This window comes from Arachis stenosperma, chromosome 7, assembly GCF_014773155.1.
Source record: "Arachis stenosperma cultivar V10309 chromosome 7, arast.V10309.gnm1.PFL2, whole genome shotgun sequence".
In the NCBI taxonomy this organism is placed as follows: Eukaryota; Viridiplantae; Streptophyta; class Magnoliopsida; order Fabales; family Fabaceae; genus Arachis; species Arachis stenosperma.
Genome location: NC_080383.1, coordinates 56,857,191 through 56,870,709, shown reverse-complemented (window position 1 = coordinate 56,870,709; position 13,519 = coordinate 56,857,191).

The window sequence follows — 13,519 nt, the reverse complement described above, 5'->3', positions numbered from 1 at the left end:
AATCAATACTCTTGGGGCCTTGTCACTTGCTTTAACTTACTTGAAGGCTTTCTGCGCCTAGTTTGGGATCCCGGAGGCTATTGGAAGTACAAACATTGGTGGGGATTCAAGGATCAGTACAAGCACAAGCCACCATAATAAAGGATTCCCCAAATGTCCAACTTAAGGACTTTAACTAAAAGTGCTAAGTGGGAGGCAACCCACCATGGTATGATCGTTCCTTTTTCAATTTTAATTTTAATTAGTTTTGTTTGTTTTTGAGTTTTATTTTTATTGAACCTGGAATCATGCATAGCATTCACATTAAGCATTGCATTATGCATACTGCATAAAAAAAAATGCACGCGACGCGTCTGCGTCACAAGTGCGTGGGAAAGAAATAATATTGAATAGAGAGTCACGCAAGAGCGTGGTTGGAGGCGTGCTATTGGCACCAATTGATCCACGCGACCGCATCGAAGACGCGTCCACGTCATGCCCGCAATAGCCTCCCCACGCGTCCGTGTCACCCACGCGACCGCGTGGCCCTGTAAATCGATGTAAAAAGGGTGTAAGGCCGAAAGTTGGGCTGGAATGGGGCTGGACTCATGCTAGACGCACAAGCCCTACCACACGTACGCGTGCCCCACGCGTCAGCGCCGTTTTCAAATTCAGGTCATCCACGCGATCGTGTCAACCACGCGATCGCGTCACCCAAAGATTTGGCAATATGAGTTTCAAATAGAAAGTTGTGCGGCCGCGAGGCTGCCCTCGCGCTAATAGCACAAATCAATCCACGCGACCGCGCGAACGCGTCATTCACGCGTCTGCGTCACAAGCGGCGCACAGCTTCTCCAAAGCAGCCAAATATCTTATCTTTTCTTCCCTATATCTAAATCTTTTCTTCCCTTCTTATTTCTTTTCTTCTTTCTTCTTCCTTCTCTTACTTTCTTCTTCTCATCCCTCTTCACTTCTATTTAAATTATTTGCATAATTTTATTCATTGCATTATTTTCATTGGTGTTAGAATTTATTTATTTTGCTTGTGGGTTATTCAAAGAATTGTTTGACAATTATATAACTTTTAAAAAAAAAGGCCGCTTGCACGTTCAATTTAATACTTTCAATAACTTATTTACCATGCATGCTATGTGTTTGTGAAAAAGCTCGTATGGCATCATGCACTTTTCTACATTATTCTATTCTACTATTCAATGCTTGCTTTTCACAAATTTCCTTTACTATTTTATTAATTAAATATAATTGTCAATACAAATATTATTGTTAGTTTCTCACGACTAATAATACATTAAGGCTTTTAATGCTTGATTTACGCTACTCATGCCTTTGCCAGCATGCCAATAAACATCTTACATTTAATTGCCTCAATTTATCATGCCCTATTTCCATTGCTGTCCTAATTTCATGGAGTCACGACCATGTGTTAACGACATTCTTCTTTATTTTGGCATGATTCTTACTAGTACTGCCCTCTCCCTTGCTCTACCCCTTTGACTTCATGTCCCTCTCTCTTCTCCCTTTTTCAAGTTGGCCACCGGGAAGAGTAAAGAGAAAGACTCTACAACGAGCATCGGCTGAGGAACCACAACCCCCGCCACCTGCACATCTTTGCATGCACCGAGGACGGTGCAATCTTTAAGTGTGGGGACCTTCCACCACAACCCTCCATGGAAGAATATCCATGTCCATCTTTCAAGGAAGTAATGGATCGACTTCAAGCAACCGTCCATAAAAAGTTAGATGCATGGGTGATAAACCACTATTTCATGGTTTATATTGTATTTAATTGAGTGGTTTTATCAAGCTTTTCACCCACTTATTCATAGGATTTGCATGATTTTACAATTCCTTCCTAGTTTAGTTCTATGATTGAAAATATGCTTCTTTGGTCTTAATTTAGTTAATCTTAATTCTCTCTTATTACCATTCGATACCTTGATCTATGTGTTAAGTGTTTCAGGCTTCAATGGGACTCATACCATATGTCCAAGGATGATTATGGAGGAATAACCGAAGAGGGAAGCATGAAGGGGATTGTAGAATCTCAACTTGAGAACAATAGATTGGAGTGTGTTGAGCAACAAATGGAACAAATGGATTACATAGAACCACTACATCATTACTATGATGAACCACCTTCCTATTATGAACCTTTCTCCCAAAATAATGAACCCTTCCACCCACCCCAATCTCTAATGGATGAAACCCTTGGTGTTCTTGTTCAAGGGCAAGAAGAGATGAAAAGGGATGTGCAAAATTTCATGGCCGCCTTGGATGCGGTAACAAATCAATTAGCCTCTCAATGCTTGAACACTCAAGGAACTCCCATGGCTACATGTGGAGAATCGAATGAAGAACATAGCATGAAAGAGAGATTGGAAACTCCAGTGGGAAATAAGGGAAGTTGCTTTGTGTTGGAACAATTGGAGGAAGCTAGGATTATCGAAGAAAAGGAAGAAATGGTTTAAGACTTAGGAGATACGGAACCTCTATGGAGACCTAGAGTTGAAGAAGACCACTCCAAGAAGATTGAAATTGATGTTGAGGAGGGATGTGCACAACCTCCAAGGCATATTTCATATGAAGACTTGGATGGGATAGAACAAGAATTGAGTTTCGATGGCAATGAAGAGCAAGCATCAAATTCTAGTGGTGGTAGATCCTTTGAACTTGAAGAACCTTCTCCCGATGAGATGGAAAGTAATGTGGAGGTAAATTTCTCTCACCCTCCCATTTATGAATTGAGTAAGGGAAAAGATTTAGATAAAATTGTTGAATAAAGGATTGAGATTAAGAGATCTTGTGAGGAGGTGGAAGTCCTTAGAAATAGAAGGATGGGAGTGGAATACGCTTTGTCAAGAACCTTGGAATCATCTTTGCCTAGGTTGCCATCTACTCCTTCACTTGAGTGGGTAAAACTCATTTCTATTAGCTTTATTGTCCCACTTGAGTATGGCTTGCTTGAAACGGATGGTCAACTTAGGAAGCTTTGTGGGATGAAGCGTAAAAGAAAAATGTTTTATGGTTGGCGTTGCAAATCCAGGCCCATTATGGTTGATGCTTCAAACATGAGATATAAAGGTTGGAGTAGTGCTCAACTAGAGGTGTCTAGGAGGATTGTTGGCCATACTCACCACCCGGTTGGACTAATGATGATCAACTTCAAGACGAGTGTGAAAATAAAGTATGGGATCCCAGATCACAAGACGAGGACCAACTTTGGGAGCCCCAAGCTTGTGAAGAACTCCATTAAGACTCGGCTCAATCCATGAGGAATCTTGGGGCACAATGGAAAACCAAGCATTGGTGGGAGTTCCAAGATGAATACAAGCACAAGCCACCTTTAGAGGAGCTCCCCATAAGTCCAACTTAAGGGCAATAAACAAAAGTGCTAGGTGGGAGACACCCCACCATGGTAATATCATTTCATTTTTTCTTTTGTAAATATTGGTAGAATTAGTTTAATTTCGTGTTTTGATTTGTTTGTTGAGTATATTTGATAGTTTAGTATGTTAAATAAGGTTCTAAGGCGTTTTGGTAGCTGTTTGGAGGTTTAGAATGCTTGGATTGGTGCAAAAATATAGAAAATATTTTGAAAAACAGAGCACCATCCACGCGTACACGCACTGTGTGCGTACGCGTGCATCAAGCATTTTGGACCATCCACGCGCGCGCGCCATGCATGCGTACGCATGGATTGCAAAATTTCATGCCTCCATACATTGACCCGAGAGTTATGCCCGCACTGTGCGCGCACTGTGCCCGAGGCACAAACCAACTCGCGCGTATGCACATCTGGCGCATACGCGCCACTCTCGAAATAAGCCATCGACGCGGACGCGCCATGTACGCGTACGTGTCGCTTCCATTACACCACCACCCGCACGCACGCGCCATGCTCGCATACGCGCAGATGTCCTTCCTTCAGCACATCTCTTTTCTTCTCCTCTTTCCATTTCTTTCCTCCTCCTTTCTTCTTCCCTTCTTCTACCCCTCATCCAATACTCCCAAACACCATTGATAACCATTTATTTTAGTTAGTAATTAGTGAGATAGTTAGTTGTTAGTTAGTTACTTAGTCTAGTCCTCATCTTCTTTTCTCTTTTTCATTACAAATGTTGGATTATGGACTCCGTTTACTATAATTTGCTGCTTACCATTAACTACATGCCATTTTAGCATGCTTGTTTTTGGATGATCATTGTTGGACTCTTTAGTTGAGGTTATACCTTGCTACTTGGTTTTAAGTTGTTTATGCTTCAATTGGTGAATACCAAGTACATTAGATTTGCCTTCAAGCATGTTTAATCTTTTTGAATTGCATGATTTGGCCAACATGTAATTTCCATCCTTTTCTTCGATTAGGCAATTTCTTGATGGATGTTGTGTATTTATCTTAATGCATTGTGCTTATTGATCACATACGTCCATATGTTATAGCTTGAATGCTCCCATGCTTCTTTAATACTTGTTTTACCTTACAAGTTTACTTAAAGCTTCTCAAGCACACTAGAATAAGTGAAGTGCATGCTTCTTTTGTGACATTACTTTTTATGCTAATGTGTGTTCTAAAAGGCGCCTAATTTAGAACTCACATCCCTAATTTCATAAATGTTACACCAATTCACTCACTCAATTCTAGTGATCTACCTCATTCTAACAATGTATGCTTCCTTGCTTTGATATCTTCTCATCTTATGGTGTTATATTTTTGTTTTTCATGATGAATGCACCACAAGCAATAACGGAAGCAAGACTAAAAATACACAACACCGATTGATCTACCAGCTGAAGGTAGCAATCCGGAGAGTCATTGGTGGACGAAATTGTGATCATCAACAATGGCTCCAAAGACTTGGTGCTCTCAAACATAAATCACACTTTGTCACAACTCCGCACAACTAACCAGCAAGTGTACTGGGTCGTCCAAGTAATACTGATGAGCGGATATTTTATATGCTTTTTGGGGGTAATTTCATGTAGATTTTAGTATGTTTTAATTGGTTTTTAGTAGAATATTATTAGTTTTTAGGCAAAAATCATATTTCTGGACTTTACTATGAGTTTGTGTGTTTTTCTGTGATTTCAGGTATTTTCTGGTTGAAATTAAGGGAGCTGAGCAAAAATCTAAGTTAGGCTGAAAAAGGACTGCTGATGCTGTTGGATCCTGACCTCCCTACATTCGAAATGGATTCTGGAGCTACAGGAGTCCAATTGGCGTGCTCTCAACGGCTTTGGAAAGTAGACATCCAGGGCTTTCCAGCAATATATAATAGTCCATACTTTGCGCGAATATAGACGACGTAAACTGGCGTTCAACGCTAGTATCATGTTGCTGTCTGGCGTCCAGCGCCAGAAACAGGTTACAAGTTGGAATTCAACGCCAGAAACAGGTTACAACCTGGCGTTGAACGCCCAAAACAGCCCCAGGCACGTGAGAAGCTTAAGCCTCAGCCCCAGCACACACCAAGTGGGCCCTAGAAGTGGATTTCTGCATCATCTATCATAGTTTACTCATTTTCTGTAAACCTAGGTTACTAGTTTACTATTTAAACAACTTTTAGAGACTTATTTTGGACCTCATGACATTTTCAGATCTGAATTTTATACACTTTGACGGCATGAGTCTCTAAACTCCATTGTTGGGGGTGAGGAGCTCTGCAGCGTCTCGATGAATTAATGCAATTGTTTCTATTTCTCCTTTCAAACATGCGTGTTCCTATCTAAGATATTCATTTGCGCTTAATTATGGAGAAGGTGATGATCCGTGACACTCATCACCTTCCTCAATCCATGAACGTGTGCCTGACAAACACCTCTGTTCTACATCAGATTGAATGAGTATCTCTTAGCTTCCTTAATCAGAATCTTCGTGGTATAAGCTAGAACTGATGGCAGCCACTCTTGAGGATCCGGAAAGTCTAAACCTTGTCTGTGGTATTCCGAGTAGGATTCAAGGATTGAATGGCTGTGACGAGCTTCAAACTCGCGATTGCCGGGCGTGATGACAAACGCAAAAGGATCAATGGATCCTATTCCAACATGATCGAGAACCAACAGCTGATTAGTTGTGCTGTGACAGAGCATCTGGACCGTTTTCACTGAGAGGATGGGAGGTAGCCACTAACAATGGTGATTCCCTACATACAGCTTGCCATGAAAGGAGCCTTGCATTTATGAAAGTGAGTAAGCATTATGTTGCAGGGATTCAGAGGACAAAGCATCTCCAAAAACCCCAACATATTCTCCATTACTGCACAACAAGTAACTATTTCACACTCTTATTTTTCTAATAATTCCAACTGATAATTTTAATTAATATCCTGACTAAGACTAATAAAATAAACATAGCTTGCTTCAAACCAATAATCTCCGTGGGATCGACCCTTACTCACGTAAGGTATTACTTGGACGACCCAATGCACTTGCTGGTTAGTGGTACGAAGCTGTGTTAAATAGTCCATTAATATTGGCATACACAATTTCGTGCACCAAGTTTTTGGCGCCGTTGCCGGGAATTATTCGAGTTTGAACAACTAAAGGTTTATTTTGTTGCTTAAATTAGGAAGAATTTATCCTTTTTTTTTTACAAGAATTGCATCTTTTATTATCCCTTTTTAAAAAAAATTTTCAAAAATATTATTTTTCTTTATCAATTTTTAATTTTTAATTTCTTTTTGTGAGTTTAGTGTCTTGTTCAAAGTTTGGTGTTAATTGCATATTTTATATTTTTCTTTAAATTTTCGAACTTGTGTTCTTTGTTCTTCATTGATCTTCAAGTTGTTCTTGTTTATTTTTCTTGTTTGATCTTGAGTTTTTCTTGTTTTGTGTCTTTTCTTGTTTTTCTTGTGCTTTTTCAAAACATTAACTTTCAAAAATTATACTTTTATCCATAAAAATAATACATCTTTAAAATACGTTACATTTTTAGCTCAGTTGGTTATAGCGTTGGCTTATGTTCTTGGCAATTGGGCATCTTCTTTTTAAAATCTTTTTTCAAAAATAATTTTTCTTGATTTAATCTTGTGCCAAACTTTAAGTTTGGTGTTTTCTTGTTGATCTTTCTTTAATTTTCGAAAATTTATCTTGGTTTTCTAAAAAATTTTAAGTTTGGTGTTCTTTCTTTTGTTCTTCGTGTTCTTGTGAATCTTCAAGGTGTTCTTGAGTCTTTCTTGTGTTTTGATCTTAAAATTTTTAAGTTTGGTGTTCCTTGGTGTTTTCCCTCCAAAATTTTCGAAAATAAGGAGCATTAGATCTAAAAATTTTAAGTCTTATGTCTTCTGTGTGTTTTTCTCTTTCATCATAAAATTCAAAATTAAAAAAAAATTTATATTTTCTAACCAATTTTAAACTACATTTTCAAAAATTTTATATAAAAATTCAGATTTTAATTTCAAAATTTTTCAATTCTTATCTTTTTAATATATATTTTATTATCTTTTTCAAAAATTTTATTCTAACCACTTTCTCCTTTTCCTCAAATTTTTCGAAAATCTTCAAAAAAAAAAATATTTTCATTTTTTTATTTCGTTTTTACTTGTTCTATTTTTACTTTATTTTATAAAATAAATTTTTATAAAATAAATAATATCAACATCCATACCATCTCTTTTATTCCATCATGGAACTAAGTGGAAATGAACAGTCCAGGAGGACTCTGGGGTCATATGCTAACCCCACTACTGCTTCATATGGGAGTAGTATCTATATACCCTCCATTGGAGTTAGTAACTTTGAGTTGAATTCTCAGCTCATTATCATGGTGCAGCAAAACTGCCAGTATTCCGGTCTTCCACAGGAAGAACCTACAGAGTTTCTGGCACAATTTTTGCAAATTGCTGACACAGTACATGATAAGGAAGTAGATCAGGATGTCTACAGATTATTACTGTTTCTATTTGCTGTAAAAGATCAAGCTAATAGGTGGTTAAACAACCAACCTAAGAACAGCATAAAGACATGGAAACAGCTGTCAGAAAAATTTTTGAATTACTATTTCCCTCCAAAACGGATGACACAGCTAAGGCTAAGCATCCAAGGCTTCAAACAAGGAGATAATGAATCCCTTTATGATGCCTGGGAGAGATACAGAGAGATGCTAGGAAAATGCCCCTCTGAAATGTTTTCAGAGTGGGTGCAATTAGACATCTTCTACTATGGGCTTACAGAAAAAGCTCAGATTTCTCTAGACCACTTAGCTGGTGGATCTATACATATGAGAAAAACAATTGAAGAAGCTCAAGAGCTTATTGATACAATTGCCAGAAATCAGCATCTGTACCTAAGTAGTGAATCTTCTATGAAAGAAGAAGCTAAAATAGTAACTGCTGAGCTCAGTCCTGTAGATCAGGCTAATGAATTCAATCAGCAATTAGACTTTCTAACTCAGCAGCTAGCCGAATTCAAAGAAATACTATAGGAAACAAGAATGGCCAACAGGAATATGGAAGTACAGTTAAAGCAAACAGAAAAGCAACTGTCAAAATAAATAGCAGAAGAATGCCAAGCAGTTCAATTAAGAAGTGGGAAAATATTAAACACTTCACTTTAAAACAGCAGGAAGCCAAGAAATGAACAAATGGCTACTCAAAATCCCTCTGAGGACAATCAGAGCCCAGAGAGGAATAATGCTGGCGCTGAACGCCCAGCCCATGCTCATTCCTGGCGTTCAACGCCAGAAACAAGCATGAATCCGGCGTTGAACGCCCAAAGGGAGCATAGTTCTGGCGTTTAGACGCCAATAACAAATAAGGAGGTGGCGTCTAACGCCACTCCAGCTTCCACCCCTGGTATTCAAATGCCAGTGGGGGATCAGTCACATACAAGTGCTGATAACAACCCTTCTAAAAAGGCTTCCCAACCCACTTCTGTAGGTAATAAACCTGCAGCAACTAAGGTTGAGGAATATAAAGCCAAAATGCCTTATCCTCAAAAACTCCGCCAAGCGGAACAGGATAAGCAATTTGCCCGCTTTGCAGACTATCTCAGGACTCTTGAAATAAAGATTCCGTTTGCAGAAGCACTTGAGCAAATACCCTCTTATGCTAAGTTCATGAAAGAGATCTTAAGTCATAAGAAGGATTGGAGAGAAACTGAAAAAGTTTACCTCACTGAAGAATGCAATGCAGTCATTCTGAAAAGCTTACCTGAGAAGCTTAAAGACCCCGGGAGCTTTATGATACCATGCACATTAGAGGGTAATTGTACCAAGCAAGCTCTATGTGATCTTGGGGCAAGTATCAACCTGATACCTGCATCTATTATCACAAAGCTCGATTTGACTGAAGAAGTCAAACCAACCCGGATATGTCTTCAACTTGCTGATGGCCCCATTAAATACCCATCAGGCGTGATTGAAGACATGATCGTCAAGGTTAGACCATTTGCCTTTCCTACTGAATTTGTGGTGCTGGAAATGGAGGTGCACAAGGGTGCAACTCTCATTCTAGGAAGACCTTTCCTAGCAACTGGCCGAACCCTCATTGACGTCCAAAAAGGGGAAGTAACCTTGAGAGTCAATGAGGAGGAGTTCAAGTTGAATGTTGTCAAAGCCATGCAACATCCAGACACCCCAAATGACTGCATGAGTGTTGATATTATTGACTCTCTGGTAAGAGAGGTCAATATGGCTGAGAGTCTTGAATCAGAGCTAGAGGACATCTTTAAAGATGCTCAACCTGATCTGGAGGAATCAGAGAGAATAGTAGAACCTCTGAAAATCCCTCAGGAAGAGGAGAAACCTCCTAAACTTGAGCTCAAACCATTACCACCATCCCTAAAATATGCATTCCTGGGAGAAGGGGATACCTTTCCTGTAATCATAAGCTCTACCTTAGAGCCACAGGAAGAGGAAGCACTAATTCAAGTGCTAAGGACACACAAGACAGCTCTTGGGTGGTCCATCAGTGATCTCAAGGGCATTAGCCCAGCCAGATGCATGCACAAGATCTTACTGGAGGGTGATGCCAAGCCAGTGGTTCAACCACAAAGGCGGCTGAATCCAGCCATGAAGGAGGTGGTGCAGAAAGAGGTCACTAAGTTACTAGAGGCTGGGATTATTTATCCTATTTCTGATAGCCCCTGGGTAAGCCCTGTCCAAGTCGTCCCTAAGAAAGGTGGCATGACAGTGGTTCATAATGAAAAAAATGAACTGGTTCCTACAAGAATAGTTACTGGGTGGCGTATGTGTATTGATTATAGAAGGCTCAATACAGCTACCAGAAAGGATCATTTTCCTTTACCATTCATAGACCAGATGCTAGAAAGACTGGCAGGTCATGAATACTACTGCTTCCTGGATGGATATTCAGGTTATAATCAAATTGCAGTAGATCCAAAAGATCAAGAGAAAACGGCATTCACATGTCCATCTAGAGTATTTGCATACAGAAGAATGCCATTTGGCCTGTGCAATGCACCTGCAACCTTTCAGAGGTGCATGCTCTCAATTTTCTCTGATATGGTGGAAAAATTTCTGGAAGTCTTCATGGATGACTTTTCAATATTTGGAGACTTATTCAGCTCCTGTCTTGACCATCTAGCACATGTTCTAAAGAGATGCCAAGAGACTAACCTGGTTTTAAACTGGGAAAAATGCCACTTTATGGTGACTGAAGGAATTCTCCTTGGGCACAAAATCTCAAACAAGGGAATAGAGGTGGATCAAGCTAAGGTAGAGGTAATTGAAAAATTACCACCACCTGCCAATGTTAAGGCAATCAGAAGCTTTCTGGGGCACGCAGGATTCTATAGGAGGTTTATAAAGGATTTTTCAAAAATCGCCAAACCTCTGAGCAACCTGCTAGCTGCTGACACGCCATTTGTCTTTGATAAGGAGTGTCTGCAGGCATTTGAGACTCTGAAAGCTAAATTGGTCACAGCACCAATCATCTCTGCACCAAACTGGACATTGCCATTTGAACTAATGTGTGATGCCAGTGACCATGCCATTGGCGCAGTGTTGGGACAAAGGCATAACAAGCTTCTGCACGTCATTTACTATGCCAGTCGTGTTCTAAATGACACACAAAAGAATTACACAACCACAGAAAAAGAGCTACTTGCAGTGGTTTACGCCATTGACAAATTCAGATCCTATTTAGTAGGATCAAAAGTGATTGTGTACACTGATCATGCTGCTCTTAAATATCTACTCACAAAGCAGGATTCAAAACCCAGGGTTATAAGATGGGTGTTGCTTCTGCAAGAGTTTGATATAGAAATAAGAGACAGAAATGGGACAGAGAATCAGGTAGCAGATCACTTGTCCCGAATAGAACCAGTAGAAGGGGCGTCCCTCCCTCTTACTGAGATTTCTGAAAACTTTCTGGATGAGCAACTATTTGCCATCCAGGAAGTGCCATGGTTTGCAGACATTGCAAACTACAAGGCATTGAGGTTCATACCCAAAGAGTACAGTAGGCATCAATCAAATAAATTGATCACAGATGCAAAATACTATCTTTGGGATGAACCATATCTCTTCAAGAGATGTGCAGAAGGAGTAATCCGTAGACGTGTGCCTAAGGAAGAAGCGCAGAAGATCCTATGGCACTGCCATGGATCACAGTATGGAGGACATTTTGGAAGTGAGCGAACAACCACAAGAGTCCTCCAATGTGGCTTCTACTAGCCTACTCTCTATAAAGATTCCCGAGTGTTTGTACTTAATTGTGACAGTTGCCAAAGATCTAGAAATCTGCCTCACAGTTATGCCATGCCTCAACAAGGGATCTAGGAGATTGAGTTGTTTGATGTATGGGGTATTGACTTCATGGGACCTTTCCCACCATCATACTCAAACACTTATATTCTGGTGGCAGTGGATTATGTATCCAAATGGGTGGAGGCTATTGCAACACCCTCTAATGACACTAAAACAGTGTTAAAATTCCTCCAAAAACACATCTTCAGCAGATTTGGTACCCCTAGAGTATTAATCAGTGATGGGGGGACTCATTTCTGCAATAAACAGCTTTACTCTGCTTTGGTTCGTTATGGAGTTAGCCACAGGGTAGCTACTCCATATCACCCACAGACTAATGGGTAAGCTGAAGTCTCAAATAGAGAACTCAAAAGAATCCTGGAACGGACTGTAATTAACCGTAGAAGGGATTGGGCAAGAAGCTTAGATGATGCTCTGTGGGCATACAGAACAGCATTCAAGACCCCTATAGGGACCTCTCCATACTAGCTTGTGTATGGAAAGGCATGTCACTTGCCAGTGGAACTGGAACACAAGGCCTACTGGGCAACCAGATTCCTAAACCTTGATGCTAAGTTAGCTGGAGAAAAAAGATTGCTCCAGTTAAATGAGCTAGAGGAATTTAGACTCAATGCTTTCGAGAATGCAAAAATTTACAAAGAGAAAGCGAAAAGATGGCATGATAAGAAATTGTCATCCAGAGTCTTTGAGCCGGGGCAGAAAGTTCTGCTATTTAATTCTAGGCTCAAATTATTCCCCGGAAAATTAAAATCCCGGTGGAGAGGTCCATATGTGATTACAAGTGTATCACCATATGGATACGTAGAGCTTTAGGATAATGAATCTAACAAAAAGTTCATTGTTAATGGATAGAGAGTTAAACATTATCTTGAAAGCAATTTTGAGCAAGAATGCTCAAAACTGAGACTTGATTAAAAGCTCAGTAATAGTCCAGCTAACGACATTAAAGAAGCGCTTGCTGGGAGGCAACCCAGCCATTCACAAAATTTAATTTTATTTGTTTTTGCTAATTAATTGATTTTTACAGATATATGTCAGAGTATCTTCAAAAGGTAAAATAGCAATTGATTGAATTCACAGAGTTGCAGGGAAATTTGGAAGCTCGCTGGCATGAAAAAGCCAGTAAGAAATGTTTTGGGCGTTGAACACCCAAAAGAAGCACCCACTGGGCGTTCAACGCCAGTAAGGGTAGCCATCTGGGCGTTAAACGCCAGAAAGGAGCATCTTCTGGGCGTTGAACGCCAGAAAGAAGCACCTTCTGGGCGTTTAACGCCAAATTGATAGCGTCCTGGGCATTCAGAAAAACGCCCAGTGACAAAGGACTTCCTGGCGTTCAACGCCAGAAAGAAGCAACAGCTGGGCGTTGAACGCCCAGGAGAAGCAACAATTGGGCGTTAAACGCCCAAAACATGCAGCAGTTGGGCGTTTAACGCCAGGATAGTGGGGAGGAGGTAAAATTCGTTTTTCTTCAAAAATTTTCTAATTTTTATGTTTCAATTCTTGATTTCTTGCATACACATGTTTCCAAATATCATCCTTCAAATCCAAAAATTTTAATCCTAATTTCTAAAATCCCTAATTTCTGAAATCCCTTTTCCAAAGATTTTACATACATCTTAATCCATAAAGGCAGATGATTTTCAATCCAATCCAACTCTTTTTCCAATCTCTTTTCAAACCTAATTATCTTTTAAAATCTTTTTCAAATTATAAATTTCAAATTTATTTTTAAATATCATTCATATCTTTTTAAATTATATCCTTTTCTTATCATATTTATCTTTTATAAATCAT